This window comes from Lynx rufus, unplaced genomic scaffold (genome assembly GCF_022079265.1).
Source record: "Lynx rufus isolate CCGP_SWC_20201006 ecotype Redwood Valley unplaced genomic scaffold, mLynRuf1.p SCAF_7, whole genome shotgun sequence".
In the NCBI taxonomy this organism is placed as follows: Eukaryota; Metazoa; Chordata; class Mammalia; order Carnivora; family Felidae; genus Lynx; species Lynx rufus.
Window position 1 is genome coordinate 102,192,676 of NW_025814889.1, and position 15,468 is coordinate 102,208,143.

Here is a 15,468-nt window from a genome sequence, read left to right on the forward strand (position 1 = left end):
CCTGTTGGCTATCTGTATGTCATTTTTGGAAAAATGTCTCTTTAGATCTTTTCATTTTTTATTTATTTTTTAAGTATTTATTTTACTTTTTAAAAATTTATATCCAAGGTAGTTAGCATATAGTGCAACAATGATTTCAGGAGTAGAATCTTTAATGCCTCTTACCCATTTAGCCCATCCCTCCTTCCACAACCCCTCCAGTAACCTCCATAGGCAAGGGAGTCTGTTCATTCTCCATATTCAAGAGTCTCTTATGTTTTGTCCCCCTCCCTGTTTTTATATTATTTTTATTTCCCTTCCCTTATGTTCATCTGTTCTGTGTCTTAAAGTCCTCATATGAGTGAAGTCATATAATATTTGTCTTTCTCTGACTAATTTCACTTAGCATAATATCCTCTAGTTCCATCCACGTAGTTGCAAATGGCAAGATTTCAATCTTTTTGATTGCTGAGCAATACTCCATTGTGTGTGTGTGTATATATATATATATATATATATATATATATATATACCACATCCTCTTTATCCATTCATCCATTGATGGGCATTTGGGCTCTTTCCATACTTTAGCTGTTGTTGATAGTGCTGCTATAAACATGGGGGTGCATGTGCCCCTTCAAAACAGCATACCTGTATCTCTTGCATAAATACCTAGTAGTGCAATTGCTGGGTCGTAGGGTAGTTCTATTTTTAATTTTTTGAGGGACCTCAATACTGTTTTCCAGAGTGGCTGCACCAGCTTGCATTCCCACCAGCAGTACAAAAGAGATCCTTTTCTCTGCATCCTCGCCAATGTCTGTTGTTACCTGAGTTGTTAAAGTTAGCCATTCTGACAGGTGTGAGGTGGTATCTCATTGTGGTTTTGATTTGTAATCCTTGATGATGAGTGATGTGGAGCATTTTTTCATATGTCAGTTGGCCATCTGGATGTCTTCTTTGGAGGAGTGTCTCTTCATGTCTTTTGTCCGTTTCTTCACTGGATTATTTTCTTGGGGGTGTTGAGTTTGATAAGTTCTTTATAGATTTTTGGATACTAACCCTTTATCTGGTGTGTCATTTGCAAATATCTTCTCCCATTCTGCCGGTTGCTTTTTAGTTTTGCTGATTGTTTCCTTCACTGTGCAGAAGCTTTTTATTTTGATGAGGTCTCAATAGTTCATTTTTGTTTTTGTTTCCCTTGCCTCTGGGGACATGTTGAGTAAGAAGTTGCTGCTGCCAAGGTCAAAGAGATTTTTGCCTGCTTTCTCCTTGAGGATTTTGATGGCTTCCTGTCTTATGTTTAAGTCTTTCATCCATTTTGAGTTTATTTTTATATATGGTGTAAGAAAGTGGTCCAGGTTCATTCTTCTGCGTGTCACTCTCCAGTTTTCCCAGCACCACTTGTTGAAGAGACTGTCTTTATTCCATTGGATATTCTTTCCTGCTTTGCCAAAGATTAGTTGGCCATACGTTTGTGGGTCCATTTCTGGGTTCTCTATTCTGTTCCATTGATCTGAGTGTCTGTTTTTGTGCCAGATCTTCACATTTCTTAATTGTATTGTTTGATGGGTTTTTTTTTTGTTTGTTTGTTTGCTATTGAGTTGCATGAGTTCCTTATAATTTTTGGATACTAACCTCTTATCAGATACGTGGTATGCAAATATTTTCTCCCCTTTGGTAGGTTGACTTTTTATTTTGGTGATGTCTTCTTTGCTGTGCAGAAGTTTTTTAGGTTATGCCACCCCACTTGTATATTCTTAGCTTTTTTTCTCATGGATTAATTGACTGTATATGCATGGGATTATTTATGGGCTCCTTATTTTCTTCCATTTGTGTGTCTAATTTTATGCCAATACCATACTGTTTTGATTACTGGAGCTCTGTAATATGATGCCTCCAGCTTTGTTATACTTTTTGAACACTGCTTTGGTTATTTAGGGTTTTTTATGGGGCCATCTTCACCGACTATTTATCAAACATTTTCTGTGAGTAAAGCACAGCTCTAGTTCTGAGTACATACTAGTGAGATAAAGAATCATACCTCCACACTCTAAGTGTGCTAAAGAAAAAAAAAAAAAGAATCATACCTGCTCTTGTGCAATGTATAATCCCCAACGATAAATCCCACATTATAGTATTAGATTGAGTAAAAGGAGTAAATAACTTGGCATTCGTCAATTATAATAAAGCAAAACATTAGAAAACTAAAATAAAAAGATTAGTTTCATGTAAAGGGTTTAAAGAAGTGAGGTAATGGAGGATTAAACCCTTTTCCTCTGCTTTTCAGTATCCATAAAGGTGTAGAATTTCTAGGAAAAATATTACAGATCTAAAATAGAGACTTACTTGGAAGATAGGTATTGTGAATTCTATTCATTCATTTATTCAGTCTGAAAATATTGAGTTTTTACTATGTGCCACACACACAAAGATTAATATGGTAGTCTCTAGGTCAGAAACATAATTTGAATACAATGTAACAATTATAATAAGAGAAACACAGTGTTATGAACTGGAAGGGCCACTTAATACAAGCAAGCATATGTTTTAATTTAAAAAACCTTGGACACAGAAGAAAAAATTCCAAGGAGGATCGCTGTATAAAATATATATGGTACAGAAAAGAGGCTATATTTGAACTAGAGATTCAAATCTCACAGCTCGCTATAAACTTGGATACATGACATTAACTTTCTGAGCCTCAATTTCCTCATACGTATCAAGGAATTATACCTACTGCAAAGAGTTGTTGCAAGGATTTAAAATATAGGCCAAGGATCTGATGCATAGTAGATCTTCTATAAATGGTCACCAGTCTTAGGATTAAATGCGGAGTCTTATAAACTCAAGTAAGAGGAGTCAAGATATTCCAGATTAAAAAAAAAAAAAAAACCCACAAACAGCAAAGCTCTAATAATAGAATGACTTTGTATTAGGCTTCTAGGGAACAATTGAGAAAGTGGTAGGAGGTGGGATGAATAGAGAAAAGATTAGTAGAGAATGACTCTAGAGAGGTAAAGTGTATGAAGGACTAGCATGATATGATACAGAATCAGATTTTTTGTTACAGGAAATAACTCTGGTGGCAACTTGAGTGTGAACTGGAGATGGAGCAAAATGGCAGTTAGATCACATGCAAAACACAGGAGCCACCTGGGTGGCTCAGTCAGCTAAGCGTCCAACTCTTGGATTCAGCTCAGGTCATGATCTCATTGTTTGTGGGATCGAGCCCCACGTTAGGCTCTGTGCTGACAGAGCAGAGCCTGCTTGGGATTCTCTCTTCCTCTCTCTCAGCCTCTCCCCCACTTGCACGCACGCGTGCACTCTCCCTCTCTCTTCAAAATAAATGAACATTTTTTTAAAACAGAAAGGTCATGCAGAAAACATTTGGAGACATGTATCCATCCATTCCACCTATGTACCAGGCACAACAATAGGTGATATTAATACACAAATGAAGAAATATCTACCTTCAAGTCCAGAAGAGAAATTATGAGGATTGACATAGTGGAAGCAAAGGGAATGAAGTGTGAACAATAGATTTGGGAGAACTTTGGAGTTAATTCAAAGAAATCCATAACCCCATGGATGTGAGATATGAGGGACAGAGAATGATCAGTATGATTCTCAACTTTCTGACTGAATCACCTAGGGAGGCTAGAGGCAGGCTAGCACTAAGTGAAGAACAGAGTCTCTAGGGGCGCCTGGGTGGCGCAGTCGGTTAAGCGTCCGACTTCAGCCAGGTCACGATCTCACGGTCCGTGGGTTCGAGCCCCGCGTCAGGCTCTGGGCTGATGGCTCAGAGCCTGGAGCCTGTTTCCGATTCTGTGTCTCCCTCACTCTCTCTGCCCCTCCCCCATTCATGCTCTGTCTCTCTCTGTCCCAAAAATAAATAAACGTTGGAAAAAAAAAAAAAAAGAACAGAGTCTCTAGAAGGAAAGACTGCTTGGGTTCAAATCCCGCCTTCATCATTTTGTAACTGACATAACGTGGGCAAGTGACTTCTCCGCTTACTAGCAATATGCCTGCAATAGAACAGGGGAGACTTGAAGCTCAGTAAGGTGGAAAATTTTTCTAGTTAAAACTTGTTATAATAAATATAAAACTTGAGGCAAAAATATAAACAACGTATGTGGGGAGGTTTGGCGGCTGTCCTGCCCAATGCAGGAGCCACTAGCTACATGTGGCTAATAGAGCTTAACTTAAATTTTAAAAATTTAGCTCTTTAGTCACACAAGTTGTACTTTGAGTGCTCGTAGTTACATGTGCCTAGAGGCTACCATATTAGACAACAATTACACAAAATATTTACATCATGACAGAAAGATCAATTGGACAGTGCGCGTTTCCTCAGGAAATGAAAACACGATTAGAATATTTTAAAGAGAGGCTGGAGGAAGAGGGATGTTCCTGGACCTTTTAGAGTGACTTTAGTGTGCAGACATATTTTTGTTCTCTGGGAATGCTTACTAAATCCCCACTCCACTGAAGAGAAACTTAAAGTTGCCATAGCATTCAGTTTTATTCTAGCCTCTTGACAGTTTGTCCAATGGGTCACTAAACAAAGTGGTTATTTGATAGCAAGGAACAATATTCATCAGCTCAAAAATCACAGTCTTTGATTAAGTCATTGCTGATACTGCTATACCACACACAAGAACCCAATTTTCCAGTAAGACCACCACCTGCAACTCAGTAACATACCACAAAGGGTGCAGCCAATTAGATACCTGAAATGAAGCCTATGGCATTGTACACCTTTTATAACGGCACATGGAAGACACATATATTCTAGATCTAGATGTGTTTTCTCTGCTCATCATCTTATACCAGCACAAATATTCACAGACTTGTGACAAGCCTTGTTCACTCTTCTGGTATGAGGATACCATTGCTTTAAGGAAACTGTGTTATGGAAAATGAAATTCAAAATTGTGATTCATGGACCTTATCAGTTAACTAATCATCACAAAGCAGCTGGTATTATACAATGATGAAATTTCTGTTAAAAAAAAATCTCCAGCATAGGGATTCAAATCTTTTTTAGGTTTGGATTCTATCTTATGCCTACAGGATGTGTTAAATGGTCTGTACGCATGTTGTCTTTCTCTCATAGCCAGAACTCATGTGTTAGGCCTCCTCTCGTGGAGTTTGCCAATGGTGTCTGCCCCTAGGAAGATAAATGATCCGTTTGTTTGTTTGTTTTATGTAACTGAAACATTATCTCTACATATTAAAAGCTGATACTGCTATTTGGGCACTTGAGGTTCTGCATGTCACTTGGTGAGCTGTCTGAAACTGAAGGTTACAGAGTTGCCATGGGCAATGGATCTGCTTTAAGGAAAACTGGGTTACAATTCCCCCACTACAGGAATTTCAGGCTCTATATGCTTCTCTATATATCCTCTTTCATACTTATTACACTTTAACATTATATAAAATTTACTTATTGATATTTAGTGTTTATTATACATCACTTCATTCTTGAATGTAAGTGCTTAGGGACAGAGATATTTGTATATCCAAAGTATTGCACTGTGTAGAACAGGGCATAAAATATATCAGTTGTTAAACAAATGTATATTGAGTAAATTGAATCATGAGTGGAACCAGAGGCTCCCCTAATGTCACCTGTTCAGTGATACTAAGCGATGGAAGACTATTGTAATCCATTACAAATAGGATCACTGTGAGGCTCAGATCTCACAAAAACATTCTGCATCATCCTACAAGTTGAAACAAAACAAACATAGGCCAGGTTCTGGCTAAAGGCAAAAGTAATAATGAATTGCTAATGGGGTTAAAAAGCCATAAATATCAACCATGGCCCCAAGGAAGAAGATGACTGTGCCTACAAAAAAAAGAGGGTATTGTCTGTGCTTGCATTTTCCCTTTTATCCCTTTCTTCCACTACTGTTTGTAGATCATTTTTATTGAGATAGGACAGTAATAGACTTAAGGAAATAAAAGGTGTCACCTAGAAGTCTTGGACTTAGATACCTAGACTCTGGGAGCTGTCTGCAGTAACTGATGAGATTTTGGATTATTTGCATTTCTGGAGGGAATTGGATGTGCTTGCAATTTTAGGTTAAGCTACCATCAGCACTGAACCCTCCTTCCACTGGTAAAAGAGGAAACAACATATATTTGTTCCACTTCTCATTATGGAAACAGAGAAATTACACCTAGCAGAAGGAAAGGTACATGAATGTACCTAAGTTCAGCCTTCACTGTTGTATCTGCAATGAATGTTATAAAGATAATAAGATGGTTGGTATTTGTTAAAGTTAGCTATGACTATGCCCATACATAGGAATATCCTATTTTTTTATTTAGTAAGCACACACATATAGGTCTAATTATGGGCCAAGTCCACCTCTCAGTGTTTTATAAATCTTAACTCATTTAGGAACTTTTAGTAATCATTGGTGCTCTTTGTTGAATATTCTGGACTCAGTAAGATTGTACTTCCTGACATCTTCTGGTAACCAAGTAACCAGTTTTGGCTAGTGAGTTCTAAGTAGAAATGATATGTGTCACTTTCAGGCCTTACCCACTAGTTGCCAATATCATACCCTCCAGCCTTCTTTTAATGGCCATTTACAATGCTCCAGAGATTATCTCCTCCCTCAGTCTGGATATAGAAGTCAGGCTGACAAAAACATGGAGCTGTAACCTAGCCAACCCATAATAAACATGTTCCATGAGCATAAAATGAATTCTTTGTTTTTAAGTTAGATTTGGAGGAGTTATTACTGGATGGTAGCTTTCCCTAACCTAGTACCAACCCCTGTGAGGTATAAGTATGGTTTATTCCCATTTACAGAGAAAACCGACCCACTTAAACAAGCTCACACAGTAGGAAGCAGCAGACCAAGAATTCAGGCTCAGTTAAGCTAGCTTCAGAATCTATACTCTTAACTGAAAGGCTATGCTGCCTCTATAGACTGTCCTTTATAAAGGATAATTTTTGTTCTTTCTGACTTGTATTTTTAGATTTGCTTTGTTCCCATATGTCTTCCAGGATTCTCCATTAGCTACCCATTATTAGTGTAGGCCCTCCAACAAGTTTAACTTTTCTCTCTTAAAATAGCCAGAGTTGTTTTGGTGCTTATAAGCAAGAACCCTGAAAGAAATGTATGTGTGTTTGTTTGTATGATGTTGTTGTTGTTGTTGTTTTAATCTTAAAAGCAACAGGGATTTACTGAAGGAATTTAAGCAGAGGAATACTAGATAGATAGATAGATAGATCATTAAAAATATATTACAACAAATTGATTAAAAATGTTGATAGAATATCTCAAAGTTTCCAAAAAATTGAGTCATAAGTCTCAGAGAATTTTAAATATTAGAAAAATACAATATAGTAATACTCTGTTCTCATTGTAATGTTAACTTCAAATAAATCCCAGCTCAGACACAGTATACTCTTTCCAATCCTTAGAAATGGTTTCTCTAGTGGTATGACTAAGGGAATATATTCTGAAAATCCCACAGAGTTCTTTCCCTATTCACTATTGATTTTAAAGTGTTTTCAAAACTTCTGGTTAAACATTTGGAACTCTATTTTAAAGGTAACAAAAGAAGGTCTGAAAAACTAAGACTGGATTTAACATTTAATAAAACTGCCAATTGCTTTTCAATTTGGTAGCTGAGAAAATATTTAGACAGTAAATTGAAAGTTTTTATACCTATCATTGAAAAGTGGTGTTTATCTCCAGAATGTCTAAGGTAGAAATATGTCATCATGCAGAGGCCTAAGAAAATGTTTATTTACTGGCTCACATTCAATACCTGTCTCCTAGAAGTTAGAAAATACATGTTGCCAACTTTTGTCTTTCATTGTTTCCATAATTTCCAGACTCCTTATGTCAGATTTTAAAAATCTGAAAATAATCAAAGCTCAGTAACAATTTCACCCATTATGCTTGAAAACTACAGAGAAAGTTTTTTATTATTTGTATCTATTGAGCTCTTCCTAGAGAATGTAGGTCTAACGTTACCACACAAAACAAACAATAATTTTTAGTTTTTAGGGTTCCTAAGACGTTAAGACAAGTAGAGTACAAAGAACACAATTTTCATTTAGGCCAGGTAAAAGACAGAAGCTATCTTTTTTCCCTTTTTTATAAAAGAGTTGGATATAGCTATGTGTGTATGTTTATTTCGATTTGCTATTGTTTTTTTATACAATTATTCCAGTTGCAATGACTTCTCCTTTCTATGTGAATAGAGAATATTAATAAATTTAAGGTCATTGTTCCTAAGTAAGGTTTGCCAGAGGTCAATGCATTTGTTTCATAAAACTACATTTTCACTTAGGAAGAATGCTTGCACTTAGGGAGAATGGAGTAATGAATTAACATATGCAAATCCTATGGCTATTTTTTTTTTTTGGTACATCTTGCCGCATGACCCTATTGTCTTAATCTACTTAAAATGAGCTTTGTCCATTATTTAAGGTCTAATAAGATTGCTAAGCAAGGACCTTTGCCTAGCAAGTGCTGTTGGGGATAAAAACCAGGGATGTAGTGAATAAATTTTTGTCATTAACATTGCCTAGTCATGGTATAAATTTTTATCATAAGCTTTTTCCAGTGATTGAGCAGAATGTTCTGGAATTTGCCTGCTGAGATAAAACTGCAGGCTAGAGATGACCTTGGTTTCCCAGGCACGAACGGATCTGGCAGCTTGGCTACCCAGGACCACTAAGAACTTGAAAGTATCAGCTATTAGAAAGGGGACTGGAAGTAGTCATGAAACAATATGGTCTAGATCATACTCTTGGAATATAGGTGGGCGTGGCCTGACTCAGAGAGCAGAGTCCCGTCAAGTCTGGAGACCCCAAAAGAATGAATTGACAGTGTCCGTTTAGAATCCAGTACAAAACACCTAACATAGGATCTAAGATGAATTTAGTATTTGTGTACTATATTTTCTCCAACAGTGAATGTGAAAAAACTGGGTTTTATGTTTGTGCTGGGACTTTTACCATTATTAATCTCAGCATCTGTCTAAATACTTACTAGGTGATTATTACATGGACAAGAATGTCACAATGAAAAGAATAAACATTAGTGTCAAATTAATGTTATCTCTGAAGTCTGTCACTTATACGTTTTCTTAGTCCTTTAAATGAGGAAAGAATAGTCCTCATAATTATATTATTTATTTACCTGAAAGGAACAGGAAGAGCTAAACATATGGTTTAGAATCACAATTAGATGGTTCCTTGCAGTGAGCTCAGTAATCCATGATAATTTGATACAAACTGACATTTGGCTAAAACTGTGACAAGGAAAAAAGCCAATTTTCTTTGGAAAATAAGTGAATAATCTCCTAGAATCCCGAAACTGGGGAAAAAAGGAAATACAGGCTAAAATTTCGATTTGTGGCTGAATAAAAACTTGTAGGTATTATGGCACTTTCCTTCCTCCAGATTTTCAGCAAGCCTATAATTTACAGTAGCCCCTTAGAACCCTTTCTTTTTGCCTTATACACTTGTTTATTTTTCTTGAAAATTTCCCCAGTGACTGCAGACATTTTTCTTAACAGGTGATTTTTCAATGAAATGTCATTTTGGCTTTGTGAGTATCCTTAGTGGCATGTACCAAATGACTCATTTCATTTGTGACCAGAGCCAAATTCAAATTTAATTTTCCAGAGGGGACAAGTTAATGTATAACCTATTGTGCCACCTGGCATCCTAAATTAAATTTCCTGAGCTTTTTTTACTGAAAACAGAATCAGGTGTATGTTTTGTAAAGGCATTTTCAACTGTCAGCTGGGACTTCAGTCACTTTTATAGTTTTATAATTAATCCATTTGTTATAATTAATAAATAATAAATACCCAGGATTATTAATTTTGAAAATGACAAATGGGTTCTTTAGTTCTATGGAACTGAAATGGCATATGCTCTGAACATTACAGAAATATGAAAACTTCTCACCTGAACTGTCATTCTAAGTCATATACTAGCTATTGTGCCTGCCTCATGAATGCTATCATAGTCTGAAGTGTTCATTTGAGATTCAAACTCAAACCAGTTTAATTTCAAAACTCATGTTCTTTCTACCGCATAATGGTAGAGTTATACGTGTTCTGTTGAATCTTAGGAAAAGGGAGAACATTACAGAGTCTAATATAGAAAAGAGAGTTTTTCAGACTACTTCAAAATGGCATCTAGACACAAAGCCCTAATAACATTATGTATTAAAAAAAAAAAAAAAAACAACAACTGAGGCTGTGTATATACAGAATGCTGAGTTATTAAGACCACTTGCTGTCCGGAGTAGCCTGTCATGTCACTAAAACACTATAATTATACCACAATATGTGCCCTATAACATTCTACATTCTAGCAGAGATTTTCTCATTCATATCCAAGTATTCAAGATTGTTTTATATGTTTGACTAAACCCAAATGAGTCCTTTTAAATAGTAAACAAAACATTTTACACGGATTTTTTTGAAGATAAGTAAGATATAAATTCACGAATGAAATATTTTCTTCTTATTTCAGAAGCAATTACTACCATTCTTATTCTTAATCAGAGGTTAAGACTACAGACCCTGAATCATATTCAAATCACCACTTCTTATTTGGACAACTTTGGGGAGTAGTATGATCTCTCTGGGCATCTACAGTGGGAATAACAATGATAATAACAACTATAACACTGACCTCATTTAGTAATTATGAGAACAGAACAATTTTATTTATGTAAAGAACTTCAGGCTCTCTGCTCCTCCCTGTTTGACAGACAGTTGCATCTTCTGGTGCAGTGCCAGCCATGTCCCCAAGACATGATGGTGAAGGTCAGAGTAAATGGATTCAGCTGTATCGGGCACCTGGTCACCAGGGCTGCTTTTCGCTCTGGCAAAATGGATATTGTCACCATCAGTGACGTCTTCCTTGACCTCAACTACATGATCAACATGTTCCAATATGATGCCACCCACAACAAATGGAACAGCACAATCAAGGCTGAGAATGGGAAATTTGTCATCAATGGAAAACTCATCTCCATCTTGGAGGAGGGTGATCCCACCAACATCAAAAGGCATGATGCTGGTGTTCAGTATGTTGTGGAGTCCACTGGAGTCTTCACCACATGGAAAAGTCTGGGTCTCACTTGAAGGGTGGGGCCAAGAGAGTCATCATCTCTGCCCCTTCTGCTGGTGCCATATTTGTGATGGGAGTGAATCATGAGAAGTATGGCCACTACCTCAAGATTGTTGACAATACCTCTTGTACCACAACTGCTTGGCCCCTCTGATTAAGGTCATCAGTGACAAATTTGGCATTGTGGAGGGATACATGACTACAGTCCAGGCCATCCCTGCCACCAGAAAACTGGACAGCCCCTCTGGAAAGCTGTGGCATGATGGCCAAGGTGCTGCTCAGAACATAATCCCTGATTCTACTTGCACTGCCAAGGCTGTAGGCAAGGTCATTCCTGAGTTGAATGGGAAGCTCATTGGCATGACCTTCCAAGCCCCCAACCCCAGTGTATCAGTTGTAGATCTGACGTGCATCCTGGAGAAAGCTGCCAAATATGATGACATCTAGAAGGTGGTGAAGCAGGCATCAGAGGCCCCCTCAAGGGCATCCTGGGCTACATGGAGAATCAGTTTTTCTCCTATAACTTTAACAGTGACACTCATTCTTCTACCTTCGACACTGGGGCTAGCCTAGCTCTCAGTGACCTCTTTGTCAAGCTCATTTCCTGGTATGACAGTGAATTTGGCTATAGCAACCAAGTGGTGGACATTATGGTCCATGTAGCCTCTAAGGAGTAATAGCCCCCTGGACCACCAGTCCCAGTAAGAGAAAGGAAGAGAAAGATTCTCAGCTGCTGGGGAATCTTTACCCCAACTCATCCCCTAACATACTGAGAATCTCATGACCTCTACACAGTTTCCATCCCAGATCCCCTAAAGAAGGGAGGGACTTGGGGAACCCTACTGTGTCATGTACCATCAGTAAAGTATACTGTACCAAAAACAAACAAACTTCTAACAATACTTACAGTTAGTGAGTACTCCAAAAACATCGTGTACTACTCTTTGTTGTTAAAGTCTTCATACTTACAGTACCTTAGCATGATAGCTTATTTATCTCTAATACTCAAATCTCAATCACTACTATATTTTTCTCCTTTTCTTCCTTTTTGCCTCATTTCTTCTTACCATAGTCTCTAAATAATAATTGCAAAATATTTAAAAATAAAACCCATGACGTCTGCATCTAAGCACACATGCTATAAATATTTTGGAACTTTTTTTCTCAGTTCCTCCTGTAAATAGGTTATACCTATTTACACTGTAATTATGTTACATACACAATTCTAGGACTTTCTTTATTTACATAATGTTACAAAAAATCTCTTCACAACAAAAATGTTTTGTTATAAAAATATACTAGGTGTTAACGATATAAGTTAAGAATTTATACTAAGTTAATCAACAGTCTTGCCATTGTGAATCATTTAATTTCCTTTTATCTCTTTTTCTTTCTTTCTTTCTTTCTTCTTTTTTTTTAAATCATGATAGTGAATGCTATGATTCATTCATTCACCAAGTTAGAATCTTTCCTGGCTCAACAAGACAGTAGAGAACAAAAGGAGGCAAAAGCCCTATCTTTGTAGAGCTAATGTTCTAGCTGAGGAAGGACAACTACACAGATAACCTCTGTATGTGTATAAAGGAATGGCATGTGCTATAACCAACATTAAGGTAAGATATGGGTATAAATAGTAATGGGTAGGATCTCTTTTAGAAAAGCTGAATTTGGAAAGCCTCTCTGAGGAAAAGATATTTGAATAAACACCTGAATAAAATAATTAAGTCATAAAAATTTTAGTGCATAAAACTTATTACAAATATTTTTGAATGTTTGTATTTTTATATGTGGATGCAAATCATTAAATGCAAGAAATCTACGTAATTTCTTGTCCTATCCAAAAGTTACTCCCTAGCAGAATTTAGCATAAAAAAAATCAATAATATTCTACTTGTTAATGATAGTAATAGAGACACACTCAACTCACTGGTTGACATAAGAGAGGTTGAAAATAAAGCTCACAGAGTTCCATGAGTACTCAGGCCAATTTCCTTATCTCATAGGTTAGAGGTCATAGATCTGAAAACTGACTTTGGTTTCCTATTTGCCAGCAAAATTCTCATCTGTTTCTAAAATAAAACGTGAACAATATCCACGAATATGATCTGAACAGGTTCATCTCTTTGGATTCAAGTTATTGGCAACAACATACCTATTATCTTTATACTTACAAAACAACCCAAAATTTCCTGTGGAATCCCAGTACATAGAAACCTGTTATATTCAGCAATATGTAACCTGCAAAGGATTTCTGACTGTCAGGGTGCATAACGGAAATTGCCTTTGCTTAGAAGTTTACATAATCACTTACAGTCAGCCTTCCTAGAGAAGTTCCCACATTCAGCACTACAGCCCTTTGATCATAATGCAATAGGACAAATGTCAGGAAATACATTCCCATAAAGTGAATAAATCTTATTCTTTAACCCAGAAATGACTATAAACATTACCTTCATGGAAATTTCTCTCATATGCATATTTTCAGCTTCTGAGAGGGGAACACCGAATGACAATTAGGTAATGGTGTTTTTAATTGAGGACAAGATTAAACCTTTCTGATCAGATTCTCACATAGTGCAAACTGATCATTTTGGTCTGTGTGCTATAGTAAAGACATGACACATTGACCTCAGAGCATTCAAGAATTGTTTAATTTTCTTTGACTGAAAGAAAAAATGAAATGGATTTTGGTAAAGTTGTCTTGAGACAAAATTATACAATATTTATGTATACTTTTGTAGTATGCTTCTATATTTAGCAATTGCATTTTTCCTTTAGTTTCTTTTTGTAATATAACACTGTAGATACATAGATGGGACGTTACAGAGATTAAAAGAACCTAAACGAAGACTTACGTTCATGTCTAAGCCTCAAATTAGATTCAAGAAGAGGAAAAAGTGATTAAGAAAGAGAAACCATGAAATGAGAATGGACCCAGAAACTATAGAGGAGAATTACGTTAACATCGGGCAGCTAAGGGTCAAAAGTACCATGACAGGAGAAGGCAGAGAGAGAAGTAGAAAGAGAGACCTCAATCGTGGATAGAAATTAAGAGGCAAGAGGGAGACGAAGAGAAGATAAATGTCAGTAGAGAGGATTATGTCAGACCTCAAATCATTTTTTAAAAATGATGTCAGAGAGGGCAGAGAGGGGAAAGTAAAAGAAGATCTAGGGAAGAGGCAGAAAACCCAAAGTCTGGATTCTTTTGACTGAAAATGACACAATCACACTACAAACGTGTTGCACTTAAGAAGAAAATATCTCAAGGATACATAAGTATCTTAGAGAACATAAGACCTAAAAGTTCAACCAGGTCTTTCCAAGGACTACTCCAGGAATGAGAAAGCTGATTGTGGAAGCTCACAGAGCCTGGCTTGCCAAGATTTAAACGAGGAATGTTTGCAGCCTGGGAAATGGCTGGTTGAGAAGCCCCAAAGCAGACCAGGAACACCGGGTCTCCTATGCAATGTCAAGGCTCAATACAGTCTGTCCTTGCCTGTGGATCAACATGTTTTCCACTCTGTAAACAATTTAAAGTAGTAAAACAACCCCCTTCCTATGACGTATACACTACCCCTGTAATGTATGCCTGCACGTCACTAACCTGATTGTACTGTTCCCCCAATAATCTGAGTATGCTTTGTTCCTGCTTTTGAAACTACACATTCCTTTCCCCTGCACTCCTTGAAAGGTGCTGGTAAGATTCTCAATAAAAACTGGAGAAGAGTTCTCTTCAGGGCCATCGCCACCAGAGCGCTTGGCCTCCTCACCCTCTCCTTTCTGACTGAGGAATCTGGATTAATCTGCCATCTGCAGCCCCAAGGTGTGCTGGTCAAATCTGGCAGCTGGTAGTGTCCAAGATTCTTTTTCTTCCACTCGTCACTTTTTCCTCCATTCTTCCCTTTTTTGCAGACTGGCTTCTGGTTAGAAGTCTGAGTTTTCTAATGTCTTTCTTTCATTGCTAGTTTTTTTCTTCTTTCTTTCTTTCTTTCTTTCTCTCTCTCTCTCTCTCTCTTTCTTTCTTTCTCTCTCTTTCTTCTTTCTTTCTTTCTTTCTTTCTTTCTTTCTTTCTTTCTTTCTTTCTCTCTTTCCTTCCTTTCTTCCTTTCCATTTAGTATAGTCCACATCAGAGACTGCTTAGATTTCTGAATTTTTAATCTCAAATTATCAAAGAAAAATCATTCAATACAGTTGGGTCAAGGATCCACCCCTGGTATATTGCTTTAATCGTCTTTCATGAGGGAGTAATAATCAAATTGGGATGAGTTAGTCTTCCAGCTGTGGGACAGTTGTCAGGGAAGGAAGTCATGGAATACGTAGGAAAACTTGAAGATATCAACTTCTTAGAACTAAAGCATATT

The 15,468-nt window shown here is 37.0% G+C and overlaps 1 pseudogene; it reads left to right on the forward strand.

Annotated features, from left to right (window-relative positions):
• The first annotated feature begins 10,791 nt into the window (after positions 1-10,791).
• LOC124501602 (glyceraldehyde-3-phosphate dehydrogenase-like) lies at positions 10,792-11,784 on the forward strand (annotated as a pseudogene).
• Positions 11,785-15,468: the final 3,684 nt, after the last annotated feature.